The sequence below is a fragment of the Salmo salar genome, chromosome 03 (assembly GCF_965601325.2).
Source record: "Salmo salar chromosome 03, fSalSal1, whole genome shotgun sequence".
In the NCBI taxonomy this organism is placed as follows: Eukaryota; Metazoa; Chordata; class Actinopteri; order Salmoniformes; family Salmonidae; genus Salmo; species Salmo salar.
This window is the reverse complement of record NC_138293.1, coordinates 24,879,696-24,900,377: the sequence shown is the minus strand read 5'-3', so window position 1 is coordinate 24,900,377 and position 20,682 is coordinate 24,879,696. Positions and strand designations below refer to the sequence as shown.

General features: G+C 41.1%; 1 protein-coding gene across 3 annotated transcripts in view; it reads right to left on the bottom strand.

Moving 5' to 3' along the window:
* The window catches only part of LOC106599404 (tenascin-R), a 172,303-nt gene that overhangs the window by 119,128 nt on the left and 32,493 nt on the right, over positions 1-20,682 (bottom strand). The window lies entirely within an intron of this gene.

Genomic DNA, 20,682 nt, shown 5'->3' with positions numbered 1-20,682 from the left:
ATCAGTTTAAAAGGCTAATTCATCATTAGAAAACCCTTTTGCAATTATGTTAGCACAACTGAAAACTGTTGTTCTAAATAAAGAAGCAATAAAACTGGCCTTCTTTAAACTAGTTGAGTATCTGGAGCATCAGCATTTGTGGGTTCAATTACAGGCTCAAAATGGCCAGAAATAAAGACATTTCTTCTGAAACTCGTCAGTCTATTCTTGTTCTGAGAAATGAGGGCTATTCCATGCGAGAAATTGCCAAGAAACTGAAGATCTCGTACAACGCTGTGTACTACTCCCTTCACAGAACAGTGCAAACTGGCTCTAACCAGAATAGAAAGAGAAGTGAAAGGCCCGGTTCACAAATGAGCAAGAGGACAAGTACATTAGGGTGTTAGATTTGAGAAACAGACGCCTCACAAGTCCTCAACTGGCAGCTTCATTAAATAGTACCCGCAAAACACTAGTCTCAACGTCAACAGTGAACAGGCGACTCCGGGATGCTTGCCTTCTAGGCAGAGTTACAAATAAAAAGCCATATCTCAGACTGGCCAATAAAAAGAAAAGATTAAGATGGGCAAGAGAACACTGACACTGGACAGAGGAAATCTGCCAACAAGGCCAGCATCCCGGAGTCACTTCTACACTGTTGAGACTGTTGTTTTGCCACCAGGGTCCGCTGGTATAACTGCTAAACTGCTTGCTGATTGTACACTTTACTGCATGATTGTAGCAGGTTTACTAACACATTAGTTCTACTATATATAACGTTGTTAGTGGTTATGATATGAAGGTTTGGCTTGGAAAGTTTTTTTCGCCTGGTCACAGACAGCTGATGTGTTGTCCACTGAAGTCCACAAGCGAAGTGAAAAGGTGAGAGGATGAGCATGCGTAGATGCAAGAAGGAATTATACAACAAGAAAAATGTGCATGCTGTTTGCATGTGGCTGCTGTGAAAGTGAACTGGGTGTTTTCATTCTTCCGATTCTGTTGAAAAACGTTTCTTAAATGGAAACAAACGGAACTAAACAGGGAAAAACTCATTTGCTGACTCTTGCCTGCATCTAGCTGATCTAGGATGTAATCATTAGTCCAACAGTTGGACTAATGATTACATCCTAGATCAGCTAGATGCAGGCAAGAGTGTGCAAGGTGGTATTGAACGTGTCACTGACTGTCACCTTGATACTAAAATGTTTCTCTCGAACTGTGTACCTATATTGAATACTTTCATTTATAGGCCAGGTTGTAGCAACCTCATGATGGTTATAGGGAACATTTGAGTACCATGTATTGGCCTAAAACTATAGATGTTACATTGACCTGGGTGAATGGAATATGAATGACAGTCATCCAATATGCTATAATGGAATTAAGGCCATGCTCATTCAAAAAAAACATTGTCCTCCCTCATTGTAAACGTCACCAACTGCCACTGGTTTCTACTGCAGCTAAAACTAGGCCTAAATGCTAAACAGCATGACTATGGATTACCCCTTTTCCAGCTCTAAACCAAGTCTAATTCTCCCCTTACATGGACTAAAGAAAGTCTACCAGAACAGCCTAAACCAACTGCTTGTACATACAGGACACAACAAACTGCTATGGAGGACATTTTAAATGGTGTTCAACCTGAGCTGAGAGAAAAGGACAGCATTTATCCCTTTGCACCTCAACCTTGCCCACACTGATTAACCAATGAGAATGAGCATTTAATTAGAATAACTTTACTTTGTTAATTAGACCAGGTAACACTATGGAAAACTAATTGCATTTAAATGACCATGTTTAGTCATGTACACTTTGGTTTAAAAGACAGAGTTACATCAAAGAAAACATGATTAGAATTACTACTCAGGGAGACTGAAAGCATGGGTGAACTACACACTAATTATCTAATTCACCACATATGGCTTAAACCTGAGCAACCAACTCCTTAGCAAACAATTAAGGTCAGAAACACCTAAACTGGTAGATAGCTATGCATGGCAATGGACTAGTGCACTTTATCCAAACCACACACAAATGGTGAAGAGGCCAGTCTAAGGCTGCCTCATCACAATCCCTTTGAGAATGGTGAAGTTATTAATTACACTTTGGACTGTGTATCAATACACCCAGACACTAAAAAGATACAGGCATCCTTCCTTACTCAGTTGCCAGAGAGAAAGGAAACCACTCAAGAATTTCACCATGAGGCCAATGGTGACTTTAAAACAGTTACAGAGTTTTATGGCTGTGATAGGAAAAAACTGAGGGTGGATCCACAACATTGTAGTTACTCCACAATACTAACCTAACTTACAGAGTGAAAAGAAGAATGCTTGTACAGCATACAAATATTCCAAAACATGCATCCTGTTCGCAATAAGGCACTAAAGTAAAATTGCATTTAATGTGGCAAACATGGTCCCGTGTGGCTCAGTTGGTAGAGCATGGTGTTTGCAACACCATGGTTGTGGGTTTGATTCCCACGGGGGACGAGTACGGAGAAAAAAAATGTATGAAATGTATGCATTCACTACTGTAAGTTGCTCTGGATAAGAGTGTCTGCTAAATGACCAAAAATAAATAAATTCAATGTAAATGTAAATAAACTTTATGTCCTGAATACAAAGCATCACTGAGTACCACACTTCCTATTTTCAAGCATGGGGGTGGCTGCATCGTGTTATGGTATGCTTGTCATAGTCAAGGACTAGGGAGTTTTTTTTTAATAAAAAGAAACAGAGTAGAGCTAAGCACAGGCAAATCCTAGAAGAAACCCTGGTTCAGTGTGCTTTCCAACAGACACTGGGAGACAAATTCACCTTTCAGCAGGACAATAAGCTAAAACACAAGGCCAAATATACTCTGAAGTTGCTTACCAAGATGACATTGAATATTCCTGAGTGGCCTAGTTGCAGTTTGACTTATATTGGCTTGAAGAAAATAAATAAAAATAATGTGCAAAATTGTACAATCCAGGTGTGCAAAGCTCTTAGAGACTTACCCAGAAAGACTCACAGCTGTAAAGGCTGCCAAAGGTGATTCTAACATGTATTGACTCAGGGATGTGAATACTTATGTAAATTAGATATTTCTGTATTTGCTTTTCAATACATTTGCTAACATTTCTAAAAACAAGTTTTCACTTTGTCATTATGGGGTATTGTATGTATATGGGTGAGAAAAAATATATATTTAATCCATTTTGAATTCAGTCTGTAACAACAAAATGTGGAATAAATCAAATGGTATGAATACTTTCTGAAGGCACTATCATACATATCAGCAAATTCCCATATGCCTATTATATGAAATGGTCCTCCTAACCTGGGAACAAATACATGTTTAAATCAATAAACCTCATTTGAATCCATTCTGACTGCTTTTCTGGAGTTCAAACGCAAAACTACAAACATAAACAACAGAGCTCAAATGAGAAAGCAACAGAGCACATGACAGCTGGAGTGATGGTTCAAAACACAGATTAAGAAAAATCATCATTCTACAGAAGGCATTTTCTTCGGCTTTCCGTCAAATTTGAGTGGTGGTTCTGTTTTTTTTCAACTCAGAATGAAAAGGTACTCTATCATCGTTCAGTACCATCATTGTTTGAAACACTCAGGATGGCAGGATGCCGAGGAAGTCTGTTTGCTGCAAGTTTCTGTACTTTGTTTATTCAATAGATAATAGACAGTCTTCTCATGCAAAATAAGTCATAGGAAGGCATCCGGTGGTAATTAATTACAAATTTCATCACTGAAAAAGCACAATGCAGATTCTGAGATATGATCACACCTCACAGCAGCTTGTCCCACAGACAGCGGGAGAGAAGATAATACGATTATTATTCTTTTCCCGGGAATCAATTTATGACTCTTTCATACACTCTTAGAAATAAAGGTGCTATCTAGAACCTTAAAGGGTTCTTTGGCTGTCCCCATAGGATAAACCTTTGAAGAACCATTTTTGGTTCCAGGTATAACCCTATTGGGTTTCATGTAAAACCCTTTCCACAGAGGGTTCTACATGTAACCCAAAAGGGTTTTACCTGGAACCAAAAAGGGTTCTCCTATGGGGACAGCCAAATAACTATTTTGGAACCAAGAGGATAGGGACACCAATACATATAAAAGCATTGATTTCATCTTTATCCTTGACAATAGTGAAACAAAGAACAGGCCGTTTTTGAGGGTCCTTGTCAGATGATTGCCATGGAATCTGGCAGCGAGGCAATCAGCAGATGCTGCATGGGTTGCACTTCACACGAGTACACTTGTGTGTTTGAGGGCTGCCAATGGCACATTAAACCTGTGCTTCTCCAAACCCCATGCCTGTTTGTCGGCATGCCACGCGCCTCTCGGTATCACACTCCGTTTGCTCCACTCTTGTGAAGAACAGCATATTAATGAAGCTCAGTTTATTGGAGTGGGTGGGCTGAAGGAGGCATGACGTTAATCATACAGCCAGCATAGGAAGAAGAAGACATGCCACTGCTGGGTACCAGCAAAAGGCAGAACAGCAACACTTAGAGACTCTGAGAAACCACCCACATGTATTAATGAAATCTAGGCCACAGAACAGTACAGAACAGAGCAGAACAGAACCAAGACATGCCCCTGCACTTATTGGAACACTTATGTCTTAATGATGACCCTGGGTAATACTAACTCATCCAACACAGTATTGTGTAATCGTTTTTTTTTTTAAATACATGTTCAGGATGGAAAAACACTTTCAGTGTAAACTTAAACAATTAAAACCAGATATAGAGTGTGCAGAAAATATAATGTACCTGTATATTTATAAATAATATAATATTTGAGAACAATCACCATAATAAAAACTAGACAGTCAGGGAGAATTGACAATTCCAAAGACAATGCATTTAGCAGTATTAATTTTGTTATTATGTTTGAGCAAAGGAACAGCATTAAGTATTGAGAAATGTATAGAATTGCAGGCAAATAGCTTTAAACTGCAACATCTTCTCTCAGCTCCATGGAGAAATGTGTAGAATTGTAGGAAATTGGCTTAAAAAAATGAAAACATTTCTCTACACCGCCAAGATGGGGGCCTCTAAAATGTTATCTAAAATTCAGCTGCAACGATGAGCCGACTGCACCCACTGCCAAGCCCCCTGTCACACCCCCCTGCCACGCCCACCACCTAAACCCCTTCTGATCCAGAAAAAAACCCTGTAAGGGTGTTATTGTATGAGGTTGGACCTGGAATTCAATCGAACATGCACAGAGGAAGGGAAATCCACATCGCAAGAAAAGTCAAATGAGATTTTCTGCACTGAAGGTTTTATTTTAATTCAGTCCTGGATGTCAATGTTCCTAAAACTGTGGGCATGACCATTATTCACTGGTTAAACATGCTGGAACACTGAATCGTTATCACAAAAACAGATTGTGAAAGTGGGCCCTAGATCACAGATAAGGAGAGCTGAAGGCCTTAGCAAAGCCCCCTGAGCGGAATGCTCATTTTGTCGTTCTCTGCTCCGTTCTATCTCAATGTGCCACCTACAATACTATACCCAGCTCACTGGGTGAAATTAAGTGTCACCATGGTATATATAAAAAAAATGATTGTCTGGCAACTCTGCCATTTGTCAGAAGATGAACTGAGTGGTATTTTTCCTCATTACAGAACAGCCTCCAAATGCCTCCACTAATTTTAGCACCAATCCCTCAGGGGGATCCTTTCCTGGAGTGACTGGTATAAGTCATTTTCATGGCCGGCATTCTGGCCTCGATCAGCCCGGACTGTTGATGTTCTGAACCCACACCGACAAGTAAATCTGCCAGCTTTAATTAAAATAGTGTCTTTACTTTTTTGTCCTCAATGACATAACGATCCCAAATCTTCCAGCGAGCTCATTCAAAGGGCTGACCATCAGAGATTTTTTTAAACATTTTATTTCACCTTTATTTAACCAGGTAGGCAAGTTGAGAACAAGTTCTCATTTACAATTGCGACCTGGCCAAGATAAAGCAAAGATAAAGCAAAGACACATACAACAACACAGAGTTACACATGCAGTAAAACAAACATACAGTCAATAATACAGTAGAAAAAAAAGTATATATACAATGTGAGCAAATGAGGTGAGATAAGGGAGGTAAAGGCAAAAAAGGCCATGGAGGCGAAGTAAATACAATATAGCAAGTAAAACACTGGAATGGTAGATTTGTAGTGGAAGAAAGTGCAAAGTAGAAATAGAAATAATGAGGTGCAAAGGAGCAAAATAAATAAATAAATACAGTAGGGGAAGAGGTACAGTGAGGGAAAAAAATATTTGATCCCCTGCTGATTTTGTACGTTTGCCCACTTACAAAGAAATGATCAGTCTATAATTTTAATGGTAGGTTTATTTGAACAGTGAGAGACAGAATAACAACAAAAAATTGTCAAAAATGTTACAAAATGATTTGCATTTTAATGAGAGAAATAAGTATTTGACCCCCTCTCAATCAGAATGATTTCTGGCTCCCAGGTGTCTTTTATACAGGTAACGAGCTGAGATTAGGAGCACACTCTTAAAGGGAGTGCTCCTAATCTCAGTTTGTTACCTGTATAAAAGACACCTGTCCACAGAAGCAATCAATCAATCAGATTCCAAACTCTCATCCATGGCCAAGACCAAAGAGCTCTCCATGGATGTCAGGGACAAGATTGTAGACCTACACAAGGCTGGAATGGGCTACAAGACCATCGCCAAACAGCTTGGTGAGAAGGTGACAACAGTTGGTGCGATTATTCGCAAATGGAAGAAACACAAAAGAACTGTCAATCTCCCTCGGCCTGGGGCTCCATGCAAGATCTCACCTCGTGGAGTTGCAATGATCATGAGAATGGTGAGGAATCAGCCCAGAACTACACGGGAGGATCTTGTCAATGATCTCAAGGCAGCTGGGACCATAGTCACCAAGTAAACAATTGGTTACACACTATGCCGTGAAGGACTGAAATTCTGCAGCGCCCGCAAGGTCCCCCTGCTCAAGAAAGCACATATACATTCCCCTCTGAAGTTTGCCAATGAACATCTGAATGATTCAGAGGACAACTGGGTGAAAATGTTTTGGTCAGATGAGACCAAAATGGAGCTCTTTGGCATCAACTCAACTCACCGTGTTTGGAGGGCTATGTACAGGTGCAGTGATCTGTGAGCTGCTCTGACAGCTGGTGCTTAAAGCTAGTGAGGGAGATAAGTGTTTCCAGTTTCAGAGATTTTTGTAGTTCATTCCAGTCATTGGCAGCAGAGAACTGGAAGGAGAGAATTGGCTTTGGGGGTGACCAGAGAGATATACCTGCTGGAGCGCGTGCTACAGGTGGGTGCTTCTATGGTGACCAGTGAGCGGAGATAAGGGGGGACTTTACCTAGCAGGGTCTTGTAGATGACCTGGAGCCAGTGGGTTTGGCGACGAGTATGAAGCGAGGGCCAGCCAACGAGAGCGTACAGGTCGCAGTGGTGGGTAGTATATGGGGCTTTGGTGACAAAACGGATGGCACTGTGATAGACTGCATTCAGTTTATTGAGAAGGGTGTTGGAGGCTATTTTGTAAATGACATAGCCAAAGTCGAGGATCGGTAGGATGGTCAGTTTTACGAGGGTATGTTTGGCAGCATGAGTGAAGGATGCTTTGTTGCGAAATAGGAAGCCAATTCTGGATTTAACTTTGGATTGGAGATGTTTGATGTGAGTCTGGAAGGAGAGTTTACAGTCTAACCAGACACCTAGGTATTTGTAGTTGTCCACATATTCTAAGTCAGAACCTTCCAGAGTAGTGATGCTGGACGGGCGGGCAGATGCAGGCAGCGATCGGTTGAAGAGCATGCATTTAGTTTTACTTGTATTTAAGAGCAGTTGGAGGCCACGGAATTAGAGTTGTATGACATTGAAGCTCGTCTGGAGGGTTGTTAACACAGTGTCCAAAGAAGGGCCAGAAGTATTCAGAATGGTGTCGTCTGCGTAGAGGTGGATCAGAGACTCACCAGCAGCAAGAGCGACATCATTGATGTATACAGAGAAAAGAGTTGGCCCAAGAATTGAACCCTGTGGCACCCCCATAGAGACTGCCAGAGGCCCGGACAACAGGCCATCCGATTTGAAACATTGAACTCTATCAGAGAAGTACTTAATGAACCAGGCGAGGCAATCATTTGCGAAACCAAGGCTATTGAGTCTGCCGATGAGGATGTGGTGATTGACAGAGTCGAAAGCCTTGGCCAGGTCAAAGAATACGGCAGCACAGTATTGTTTCTTATCGATGGTGGTTACGATATCGTTTAGGACCTTGAGCGTGGCTGAGGTGCACCCATGACCAGCTCTGAAACCAGATTGCATAGCAGAGAAGGTGCGGTGGGATTCGAAATGGTCGGTAATCTATTTGTTGACTTGGCTTTCGAAGACCATAGAAAGGTAGGGTAGGATAGATATAGGTCTGTAGCAGTTTGGGTCAAGAGTGTGTCCCCCTTTGAAGAGGGGGATGACCGCAGCTGCTTAAAATCTTTGGTAATTTCAGATGACACGAAAGAGAGGTTGAACAGGCTAGTAATAGGGGTTGCAACAATTTCGGCAGATCATTGTCTAGCCCGGCTGATTTGTAGGGGTCCAGATTTTGCAGCTCTTTCAGAACATCAGCTGACTGGATTTGGGAGAAGGAGAAATGGGGAAGGCTTGGGCGAGTAGCTGTGGGGGGTGCAGTGCTGTTGACCGCGGTAGCCAGGTGGAAAGCATGGCCAGCCGTAGAAAAACGCTTATTGAAATTCTCAATTATAGTGGATTTATCGGTGGTGACAGAGTTTCCTGTCCTCAGTGCAGTGGGCAGCTGGGAGGAGGTATTCTTATTGTCCATGGACTTTACAGTGTCCCAGAACTTTTTTGAGTTTGTGATATGGAGGTAGGCTTTATGACATGCTTAAAAAATATACACTGCTCAAAAAAATAAAGGGAACACTAAAATAACACATCCTAGATCTGAATGAATGAAATAATCTTATTAAATACTTTTTTCTTTACATAGTTGAATGTGCTGACAACAAAATCACACAAAAATAATCAATGGAAATCCAATTGATCAACCCATGGAGGTCTGGATTTGGAGTCACACTCAAAATTAAAGTGGAAAACCACACTACAGGCTGATCCAACTTTGATGTAATGTCCTTTAAACAAGTCAAAATTAGGCTCAGTAGTGTGTGTGGCCTCCACGTGCCTGTATGACCTCCCTACAACGCCTGGGCATGCTCCTGATGAGGTGGCAGATGGTCTCCTGAGGGATCTCCTCCCAGACCTGGACTAAAGCATCCGCCAACTCCTGGACAGTCTGTGGTGCAACGTGGCGTTGGTGGATGGAGCGAGACATGATGTCCCAGATGTGCTCAATTGGATTCAGGTCTGGGGAATGGGTGGGCCAGTCCATAGCATCAATGCCTTCCTCTTGCAGGAACTGCTGACACACTCCAGCCACATGAGGTCTAGCATTGTCTTGCATTAGGAGGAACCCGGGGCCAACCGCACCAGCATATGGTCTCACAAGGGGTCTGAGGATCTCATCTCGGTACCTAATGGCAGTCAGGCTACCTCTGGCGAGCACATGGAGGGCTGTGCGGCCCCCCAAAGAAATGCCACCCCACACCATGACTGACCCACCGCCAAACCGGTCATGCTGGAGGATGTTGCAGGCAGCAGAACGTTCTCCACGGCGTCTCCAGACTCTGTCACATCTGTCACATGTGCTCAGTGTGAACCTGCTTTCATCTGTGAAGAGCCCAGGGCGCCAGTGGCGAATTTGCCAATCTTGGTGTTCTCTGGCAAATGCCAAACGTCCTGCACAGTGTTGGGCTGTAAGCACAACCCCCACCTGTGGACGTCGGGCCCTCATACCACCCTCATGGAGTCTGTTTCTGACCGTTTGAGCAGACACATGCACATTTGTGGCCTGCTGGAGGTCATTTTGCAGGGCTCTGGCAGTGCTTCTGCTGCTCCTACTTGCACAAAGGCGGAGGTAGCGGTCCTGCTGCTGGGTTGTTGCCCTCCTACGGCCTCCTCCACATCTCCTGATGTACTGGCCTGTCTCCTGGTAGCGCCTCTATGCTCTGGACACTACACTGACAGACACAGCAAACCTTTTTGCCACAGCTCGCATTGATGTGCCATCCTGGATGAGCTACACTACCTGAGCCACTTGTGTGGGTTGTAGACTCCGTCTCATGCTACCACTAGAGTGAAAGCACCGCCAGCATTCAAAAGTGACCAAAACATCAGCCAGGAAGCATAGGAACTGAGAAGGGGTCTGTGGTCACCACCTGCAGAACCACTCCTTTATTGGGGGTGTCTTGCTAATTGCCTATAATTTCCACCTGTTGTCTATTCCATTTGCACAACAGCATGTGAAATGTATTGTCAATCAGTGTTGCTTCCTAAGTGGACAGTTTGATTTCACAGAAGTGTGATTGACTTGGAGTTACATTGTGTTGTTTAAGTGTTCCCTTTATTTTGTTTGAGCAGTATATATTTCCTTGACCTGGTTTGTAAAGTTAAGAATGAGGAAGAGGTTGGAACTGATTTTATTGTAATTTTGACTTAAATTATACCAATACTGATTGTATTAATAATCACGTGTGTCACAACTTCCACCGAGGGCGGTTCCTCTCCCTGTTCGGGCGGTGCGCGGCGGTCGTCGTCACCGGCCTACTAGCTGCCACCGATCCCATTTTCCTTTTCCTTTGTGTCTGTCTGTTTTTTCACACCTGTGTTCAGTTAATTGATTTCGGTGGGTTTATCTACACCCCGCTGCATGCTAGGCTTTGTGCGGGATTGTGTGTGTGTATTCTCATGTTAGGGGTGCGTGCCTGCACCACGGGGTTTCGATTTGTTTCGGTAGTGTTACCGTGTTTTTTCGAGACCTTGTTTTGGAGTCGAGGTTACTCCTCCGTGTGTGCGATTAGTTTCCCTGTGGGTGGCGATTACGTTTTGTGCGTGTTTTTCCCTCTTGTTTGTACTGTGTGTTCGGGACCGCTTTATTAAAAGTTTTTGCCACTGGAACTTCTTTGCTCTCCTGCTACTGATCCCCCCCCCCCCCCCCCCACCCCCCCCACCCCCCCACTAGGAGGCACTGTTACAACGTGTGAAGCAACTAAAATCACTAGATATTTTTTTTTAACACATAATGCATCTGCACACACTACAACATGTCTCTATGAATAAGGTGTTTTTCTTCCAAAATGCCCCCACCCCCCAAAATATCTATATATCCTCCTGCAAGGTCTCTTGTCCATTGTATAGATAATAACAACACTATTCATATACGTTTCTTTGCAAATTGTCTGAAGGCTCACATTGACCTTTATTGATAAACTGATTCATATCATACATCTGGGAGGTATTATGAGTTTAGAGTCACATCACATGGTAAAATATAAGGTGCATCTTAAAAGATATCATAAAAAAATCTCTTACTAACTCCAACTCCATGCAAACTATACACTTCACAGTGTGGTATTCATGTCATACAACAACATACTTATCAGCCAGCCCCACTTGTACTTGGAAAAACAATTACCCTGAGAGATGTGAAAGTGTCTTTTGAAATGATTTGTGCTAAAAGGAAAAACAAGACGACCACCAATTGAGAACACTGGGCGTGATGTCGAAATAGAACGGAAGCCCCGCGGGACATGCACTAACTACCTCCCCTCTCCTCTCCCTGAGTGTGTCTTTACCAGCTGATAGAACTTCCATTGGTGGAACCCAGAACTATTATCAGAAGATGACAGAGGGCCCCAGTGTATCCTTGTCAGACTAATACACATCCTTTATGTGTCCAAGTCTACTTTGTAGAGCCACGGCAGACAGAATAGACAGAGCAGACAGTGGCCCATTGATTTCATGGATAGTTCACAGTATTTACACTACTTCCACTAATCTATTACATCTCAGACAGGGTACTATTGTTTTGCCATGCACAACTCACTGATGGCACTTCTTCTTTGAGAGATGTTCCACTAAGCGTAACTGACATACTGTATGTTAGGGAGTGGCTACAGGGCTACAGGCCAGCTGCAGAATCCATCTCCAACGAGTCTTTCCTTATGCCCTGTTCTTTCTCTTGTTGACACCGCACTTCAGCTATATGTTATAGGCTGTCGATTACAGCTAGAGCGGCAGAGGGGTCAAAGAGCACAAATCACATTCAAAGCAGCACACTGCTTCAGCACCCTGGACAGTTACCCCAATTTAGCATATTGTTCTACAGAGGACACACAAGGAGGCAAGAGAAATGCAGCGTCGGATGATGGAAGGTAGCATTATACAATCAAGTTCTATTCAACTATATGCTAGAAAAATATGTATTCAAGTTGATGTAACTTTGATTGTGTTGGTTGCCTTTTGAACTGCCCCCTAGTCCTAGTGCAATATAATCAATGATCCTGGAAAGCAGCCATTACTAAGCTGTGGCCAGGCAAGCCCCCTGTTTAACTGACTAACAGACCTTAACTTAGCCTCCGTGTTGATGTCCTAATTGTATAAGAGATATGAATAATACAATCAGTTGTTTCTTAGGAAATATTTTTTAAATATGTCAAAATATTATATTCCACAAAACAACAGGACTATAGGAAAATTAGTGCAAATGAGGACTAAAAGAGATCCAAATTAAATCAAAATCAAACAATGAAATATTCTTTGGCTTTAAAGTTGGCCGTAGTAGGCCTACCTCTCGAAAATGTTGTCCAAAGCCTTTGGACCAAATAAACTCAATGTTCTAACAGGATAAGCAATAGATCAACACAGACATTTATGTCCTGTAATGGTACAATTGCCGTCATTGTAATGTCTTTGCTTTTAGTTTGTGTCTAAAACAAGATTATACGAACATTCTCAGAAGTCAACAAAAGGATGGGGGATAATGCACTAGCTACTCCATATCAGGTCCTTTCAAACACCTCCGCTGTCTGTACCCAAGTTTCCATTCACAGTTTTTACGCAAGTAAAGTCATAACTTATTTAAATAAAATCAGGACAGCTGTGATGGAAACAGGAAGTTTCGGTACAATTTTATAAATGCCGATAGATCATTTGTTCGTTCGACATGGTGGGAGATCTTTTTGTGTCGGAAAAAATAATTATGCGAGAAATGGCGGTGGAAACACCTTTATGCGCAAATATTAGTATAACCATCATATCGAAGTTGAAGTGACGCGATAATATGGTGTGTGGTCCTCCCACTAAGACTAGGGAAAGCATACAGTTTATTAGGCTACAGATTAAATAACTTGCGAGGAACTTCACAGGGTGGTGAAAGTACACTGTGACATTGATGCTCCTTTCCAATAAATATTGAGGCTCTGATTCTGGTGAAATGATGATTGATGTTTGACTTCCTTTTGAAAATATTCTTGCTCTTTCCATAATAATCTCATCATGTAGACTACCCAACCAGCACAGTTTACCCGCACTGTATCTACGAGTTATTGGCTAGAGCGCATGTGCCAAGACCAGAATAAGCAGTTTTTGTGACAGTTTTTGTTACAAAACTATTGCTAGAGTTGAAAATGCCATGGAAACAGATATAATTCTAGATTTGTATACTGTATATGAAAATTTTACCAAAAAAGTAAATGTTGTGTGCTACCTCCTCACGCAGTTAATTTTATCCCCAACAAGTCCTTTTGGTGGAAACACCACCGGTGGGAAAACTCCCATTTTGTCTTCGCATGACAATCTGTCGCAAATTGGATGGAAACCTAATTACTAATCATGTTTCCATCCAACCTTTTTATGCAAGTAAAGTACATGTCGGATAAAAAAAATGTCATGACAGGCCTGATAGAAACAGCTAATTTGTCTGTAAACAGTTAAACCACTGTTCCCCGTCAGGCATCATTGTAAATAAGAATGTGTTCTTAACAGACTTGCCTAGTTAAATAAAGGTTCAATTAAAAAAAGTAGTGAGACCGTACTGTATCTGCGAGCTGTTGGCTAGAACGCACGTGTCAAGACCAGAGTGGGCACATTCGCTATATAACGCAACATTTATTCTGACAAAACCATCAGTAGAGTTGAAAACGCCATGGAAACCAATTTAACGTGTCTTTTTTTATTCGGTACATGGTACTATGTCATCACGCACAGACGTTTTATCCGGCAACAAGTTAATTTGATGGAAAATGCTTAATTGTTTTTAGAATATTTGCTTATTGGATGGAAACCTATCTTGTGATACATATAATAGGCCTAAACCATGCTTCTGTATATATAATATGGCATTTAGCAAACACTTTTATCGATAGCATTTACATTCATGCATGGGTACATTTCACGTAGGGGAGGTCTCGGGAATCCAACCCACTATCCAGACGTTACAAGCATAATGATCGACCAACTGAGCTATTAAGGACCACGTGCTGCTACAATGCTACGTTTCAGCATCCAACACAAATGAACAACATCTCAAAGCCTATTGAGATAGCACTTAGGCCTACCAATCCAGGATGACTGCTATTTAATCATCTGAGTATACAGTATCATTACCTGTGATGGAGACAGACACAATATATTTTCAAAAACAGTTTATTTAACCAGATGGACATCATCGACTCCTAAGGTAAATATTTTATTTACTTTTGACAGGTGGTTACCATATTCATTATATATTCATTTGATCTTTGTGACAAAACATTGAAGTTGTCTCTTGAGCACAGGAGGTTGGTGGCACCTTAATTGAGGAGGACGGGCTCGTGGCAATGGCTGAAGCGGGAATCGGTGGAACAGTATCAAATACATCAAACACATGGTTTCCATTTGTTTGATGCCATTCCATTTGCTCCGTTCCAACCATTATTATGAGCTGTGCTCCCCTCACCAGCCTCCACTGCTTTTGGGTATCATTCAGGTTCATCATAGTAGATGCATCTAGTTTGGCACATCAACTTTACAAAAAAACAGGTGAATGTTAAACTACCATCAGGTTTCAAGGTTTACTCAGCATATTCCCAAAGAGTCAATGGGACCTCTGACCAACAAACATCTAACCACATCCAGTGGTCAGCTGAGAGAAGCGACCATCTACCTACTATATGTAATTTTGTATAGCCCCAAGTCTATTTCCAAGAGAAATCAGTCTGAGATCTTGACGAATTGCTTTGCTGACAATGTTAGATGAGAGTTCTATTGATCTACAGATTGACTGACTGGATGATTGATTAATGTGGTTGTTTATTCTGTTATACCCAAGCCTCCTGATTGAAGGTTTGGGGAAAAAAATCTCAATGACCTGTCACAGAGTAGTACAGATCTTCCAGTGACGACAGCATAGGTAGATATATTTCAACTTTGAACCAGGATTTCTGCTAAAACTCTAAATAAATGCAGTTTGAGTGATATACTTATACTGTACTAGATATTTCTCACAATTACATACATGAACATTTGATGAATGAGGGGTACTGTTCTAACACACACAAATGAAAACAATTGAAAGAAAAGAGAAAGAGGGACTAGAAATTAACACAGTAAACATGGTCTCTGGTCTGGACATTGTATGTGAACCTTTGAAATCAGAACTCAATGGAGTGTTTTTAAAGAGAAGCAGTGCCCTGCGGCTAAAAGATGAAATGATCTGTGTATATCTCATTAGCCCCCCATGATGACAGACGTATGCTGCAGTGATTAATGGCCGTCGGTAGAAAGTTAGTGTGCGTCCCAAATGGCACCCTATTCCCTATGGACTCTGGTCAAAAGTAGTGCACTATGTAGGGAATAGGGTGCCATTTGGCAAGCAGACAGAGTTATTGACATGACCTTTGGAGCTCTGTTTAGGAACAAATGGACTGACATATTGTCTTCTGAAATGATCCCGTTTAACATTTCCATCTGCTAGCCTTTCTCAAAATCTGGAAAAACTATTGCAAAGACAGGTCGCTGCCATATCAGAATCTGTCAGCAATGAACACAGCAAGGTTTTACACTATTTTGAACTACGAAAATGATATTTTAGCATTTTATGTACTAAATATGTCTTGTAATTAATTGCTACTTGGTGTCTGTCATTGGTGATTAGTGGTGCTATTTCGTTGGCCATGCAAATTCAGAAAGTGCTACAATTACATTGGTTCATGCTGCATGGGTGAATGGTCACTTAGTGCATGGAGTTTGTCTCAGAATATTGTGAATGTCACTTTTTATGTATTTCACAATGTCATCTTGGATGATGGGATTTTAATGACTAAGAACTTTTCAGTCCTATTATATCCAGGACATTTAAAACATTAATTCTACATTATCTGGGATGGAAAAGTTGAGGGAAAGAGGGAGGAGATGGCGAGACGCTGAATGTCAGCCATTACAACAAGCCTTTCAATTAATTCCTTCCGACAAACACAGATGTTACCTTACCCCCGTTTACCTTCCCACTTTCTCTCCTCGTTCGGTAGTCCAGATAATTATTGATTGAGCGCTTGTGTCCCATTCATCTTACTCACTGCTACTGTGCTACCAACTTGATAGGAAGGACCCAGGAGCTCTCTGCTCATTGATCCAACTTCCTCACTGTGAGAGGGGCCATATTAGGGATGTGTCCCAAATGGCACCCTATTCCCCATGGGGTCTGGTCAAAAGTAGTGCACTATGTAAGGAATAGGGTGTCATTTGGGATGTTCTCATATTCTTAACAGGTCAATACCCCCCCCCCCATTCCCACTAGGGGAATTGCTTATGAGCTGTTCAAGTGTTATTATAATGCAAATACACTCGGCCTAAGGTGGGCTTTCTACAAGGTTGCTAGCTATCGCTTTGTCTTACCCTGTTGTAAGCGTTTCCTTAATTTGCATGTCATCCATGCTTTAGTGGCATCCGAGGTTTTCCCTGAATATCTACTTAGGGACTGTAAAATGTCAAGGTTATATGTAAAAGTTATTGTGGAAATGCTTTTTTGGATGGAAGGCCCAGAGCTTGATCTATTCATGTTGTCCTTTTTAAACATCACGTTTGGGAACTGAAAGCCCCAAATGAAAAATAATTAACTATTTTATGAGAGAAGCACCATTTTCGAGTTGCGATAGCACCGTAGCCAAGAGATTTTGTGTAACACCATGCAAAATATTTAAGAATATTGTCTGCTCTCAAGGTCCTTGGAATATTTGTTGGTGTTATAGCTTCTCAAAAAAGGAAAACTAGTTTCAGTTGCTATAGATGCAAGACTCCATAACCAATGTTTAATTTTATAGGAAAATCTTCCACAAATAATTAAAGACAATAGGGCATCATTCATTAATAAAAGCCTATAAAACTCCTTACTGGATTAGTAGCAGATCAGCTGTGCTTTAGCCAACTCCTGCTGTGTTTGTTGTTTTGCCCAAAAATGACATATTTTACATAGGCCTACTTTATGTAAGATTTGTTCTCAGCCAGTCTTCGAGAATACAATTCAACGTTTGCAAACCTCAGCATACACGATATGGTATTGTTGCCAGGGAGATAGGCTTAGTGATTTATAGTCAGGCTATAAAGTAGATTAGAAGTGCATTTTATGAAACCATTCACATGTACAGTCACCCAGATTCCTGTCTCTGTTGACATGCAATAGTAGAGAGATATACTACTTGCTTATTAGAAGTGGAGGTTGGGTGGACTGCAAAGGCTATGATATATTAATGGCCTCCATATCCCAATGACAACAACAACAGTGAGTGTTATTACAAAGTCTCAGCCACTGAAATAACTTAAATTCACTTTTTGTTGCGTAATTCCATATGGTACTGGGCAAATTCATGGTTAGAGAATTACACCAAGACTCAGATTTTTCACTTTAAAATGTATATGAGGCCTCCTGAGTGGTGCAGCGTCACTATAGGACCGGGTTCGATCCCAGACTGTGTCACAACCGGCTGTAACCAGGGCTCCCATAGGGCAGTGCACAATTGGCCCAGCGTCGTCTGGGTTAGGGGAGGGTTTGGCCGGGTGGCTTTCCTTGGCTCATAGCACTCTAGGGACTCCTTGTGGCGGACCGGCCACCTTCAGGCTGACATCATTTGAACGGTGTTTCCTCTGACACATTGGTGCGGGCAGGTGTTAAGAAGCACAGTTGGCCAGTCATGTTTCAGAGGATAGCCTGTTGGGGAGTTGCAGTGATGATATTATTTTTTATTTAAAAAAATAAAAAAACATTTGCAGATACAGAAGTTTGGTAACAGAATAAAACAGAGGGATATTTTACTGTAATTTTGTTACTAAACTTTGTATATGCACAGTTTTTCCTGTAAATGTGTTTTTGTAAAATGTTCTGTTGAAATGGTTAAAAATAGTCCTTGTACATAGAGTTCTATGGCTTGTTAAACTTTGAAATGAATGGCTTTTGTTTGGTATACAGTACCAGTCAAAAGTTTGGACACACCTACTCATTCGAGGGTTTTTCTTTCATTTGACTATTTTCTACAGAATAATAGTGAAGACATCAAAACTATGAAATAACACATATGAAATCATGTAGTAACCAAAAAAGTGTTAAACAAATCTAAATACATTTTAGATTTAGATTCTTTAAAGTAGCCACCCTTTGCCTTGATGACAGCTTTGCACACTCTTCCCATTCCCTCATCCAGCTTCATGTGGAATACATTTCAATTAACAGGTGTGCCTTGTTAAAAGTTAATTTGTGGAATTTATTTCCTTCTTAATGCGTTTGAGCCAATCAGCTGTGTTGTGACATGGTGGGGGTGGTATACAGAAGACAGCCCTATTTGGTAAAATAACAAGTCCATATTAAATAAGCAAAGAGAAACAACAGTCCATCATTAACTTAAGACATGAAAGTCAGTCAATACGGAACATTTCAAGAACTTTGAAAGTTTTTTCAAGTGCAGTTGCAAAAACCATCAAGCACTATGATGAAACTGGCTCTCATGAGGACCGCCACAGGAAAAGAAGACCCAGAGTTACCTCTGCTGCAGAGGATAAGTTCATTAGAGTTACCAGCCTCAGAAATTGCAGCCAAAATAATTGTTCAAGTAACAGACACATCTCAACATCAACTGTTCAGAGGAGACTGCATGAATCGGGCCTTCATGGTCGAATTGCTGCAAAGAAACCACTACTGAAGGACACCAATAAGAAGAAGAGACTTGCTTGGGCTAAAAACACAAGCAGTGGACATTAGACCGGTGGAAATCTGTCATTTGGTCTGATGAGTCCACATTTTTTATTTTTGGTACCAGCCAAGCATGGAGGAGGAGGTGTGATGGTGTGGGGGTGCTTTGCGGGTGACATTGTGATTTATTTAGAATTCAAGGCACACTTAACCAGCATGGCTACCACAGTATTATGCAGCAATGTGCCATCCCATCTGGTTTGCGCTTATTAGGACTATCATTTGTTTTTCAACAGGACAATGACCCAACAAACCTCCAGGCTGTGTAAGGGCTATTTGACCTAGAAGGAGAGTGACGGAGTGCTGCATCAGATGACCTGGCCTCCACGATCACCTGATCTCAACTCAATTGAGATGGTTTGGGATGAGTTGGACCGCAGAGTGAAGGAAAAGCAGCCAACAAGTACTCAGCATATGTGGGAACTCCTTCAAGACTGTTGGAAAAGCATTCCAGATGAAGCTGGTTGAGAGAATGCCAAGAGTGTGCAAGAATGTCATCAAGGCAAAGGGTGGCTACTTTGAAGAATATAAAATATTAAATATATTTTGATTTGTTTAACACTTTTTTGCATACTATTCCATATTTTTTATTTCGTAGTTTTGATGCCTTCACTGTTATTCTACAATGTAGAAAACAGTACAAATAAATACATATCCTTGACTGAGTAGGTCTGTCCAAACTTTTGACTGGTACTGTCCATTTTAAAATGAAAAATCTGAGTCTTGGTGCAATTCCCTTACCATAGAATTACAAAAGTTTGATAACAGAATAAAACTGAGGGAAATTTAACTCTAATTTTATTACCAAACTTTGTATCTGCACAGTTTTTCCAGTAAATGTTTTTTTATTTTATTTTACATTTCCTGTGTAAATTGTTCAAAGTAATCATTGTGCATAGAGTTGTATGATTTGTTAAACTTTGGAATCAATGGTTTTTGTTTGCCATCGAAAATCGGATTCTCAGCTTAATTCTGTTTCCGTGGCATTGTCCTACTCCATCCTAAGTACAGCATGCATCAATACTTTTTAGAAAATCTAAGAGTAGCTTCTTGACACACTCTTCATAGAGCTCATGTCCCGAGAGGTTTAGAGAATTTAAGAAGGTTCCGGTGTTTTGCCAATGACAGACAGTTAGTTACAGTATCTGGCAAGACTTAGCTGAAAGAAGACTAGGGGGGATGAAATATTTCACCCTGCACAATACTACACGATAGGAAAGCAAGCAAGCAATCCATACAATATAAACCTTTAGAATACGTTGCAACAACAAGCATGCTGTTAAAGCTGCAATATGTAACTTTTTGGGCGACCCCACCAAATTCACATAGAAATCAGAGTTATATCTGTGTATTTGTCATTCTCAATAAAAGCAAGTCTAAGACGCTGTACATCTATTATATTCTAAACTTAAGTTTAGTTTTTGCTTTCTGTTTTGTACACCAGCTTCTAACAACTAAAAATGCCATGTTTTTGGTTATTGAAAAGATATTTCACAGCAATTTATATGGTACAATGATTCTCTACATTGCTTGTTTTGTCACATAAACAGAA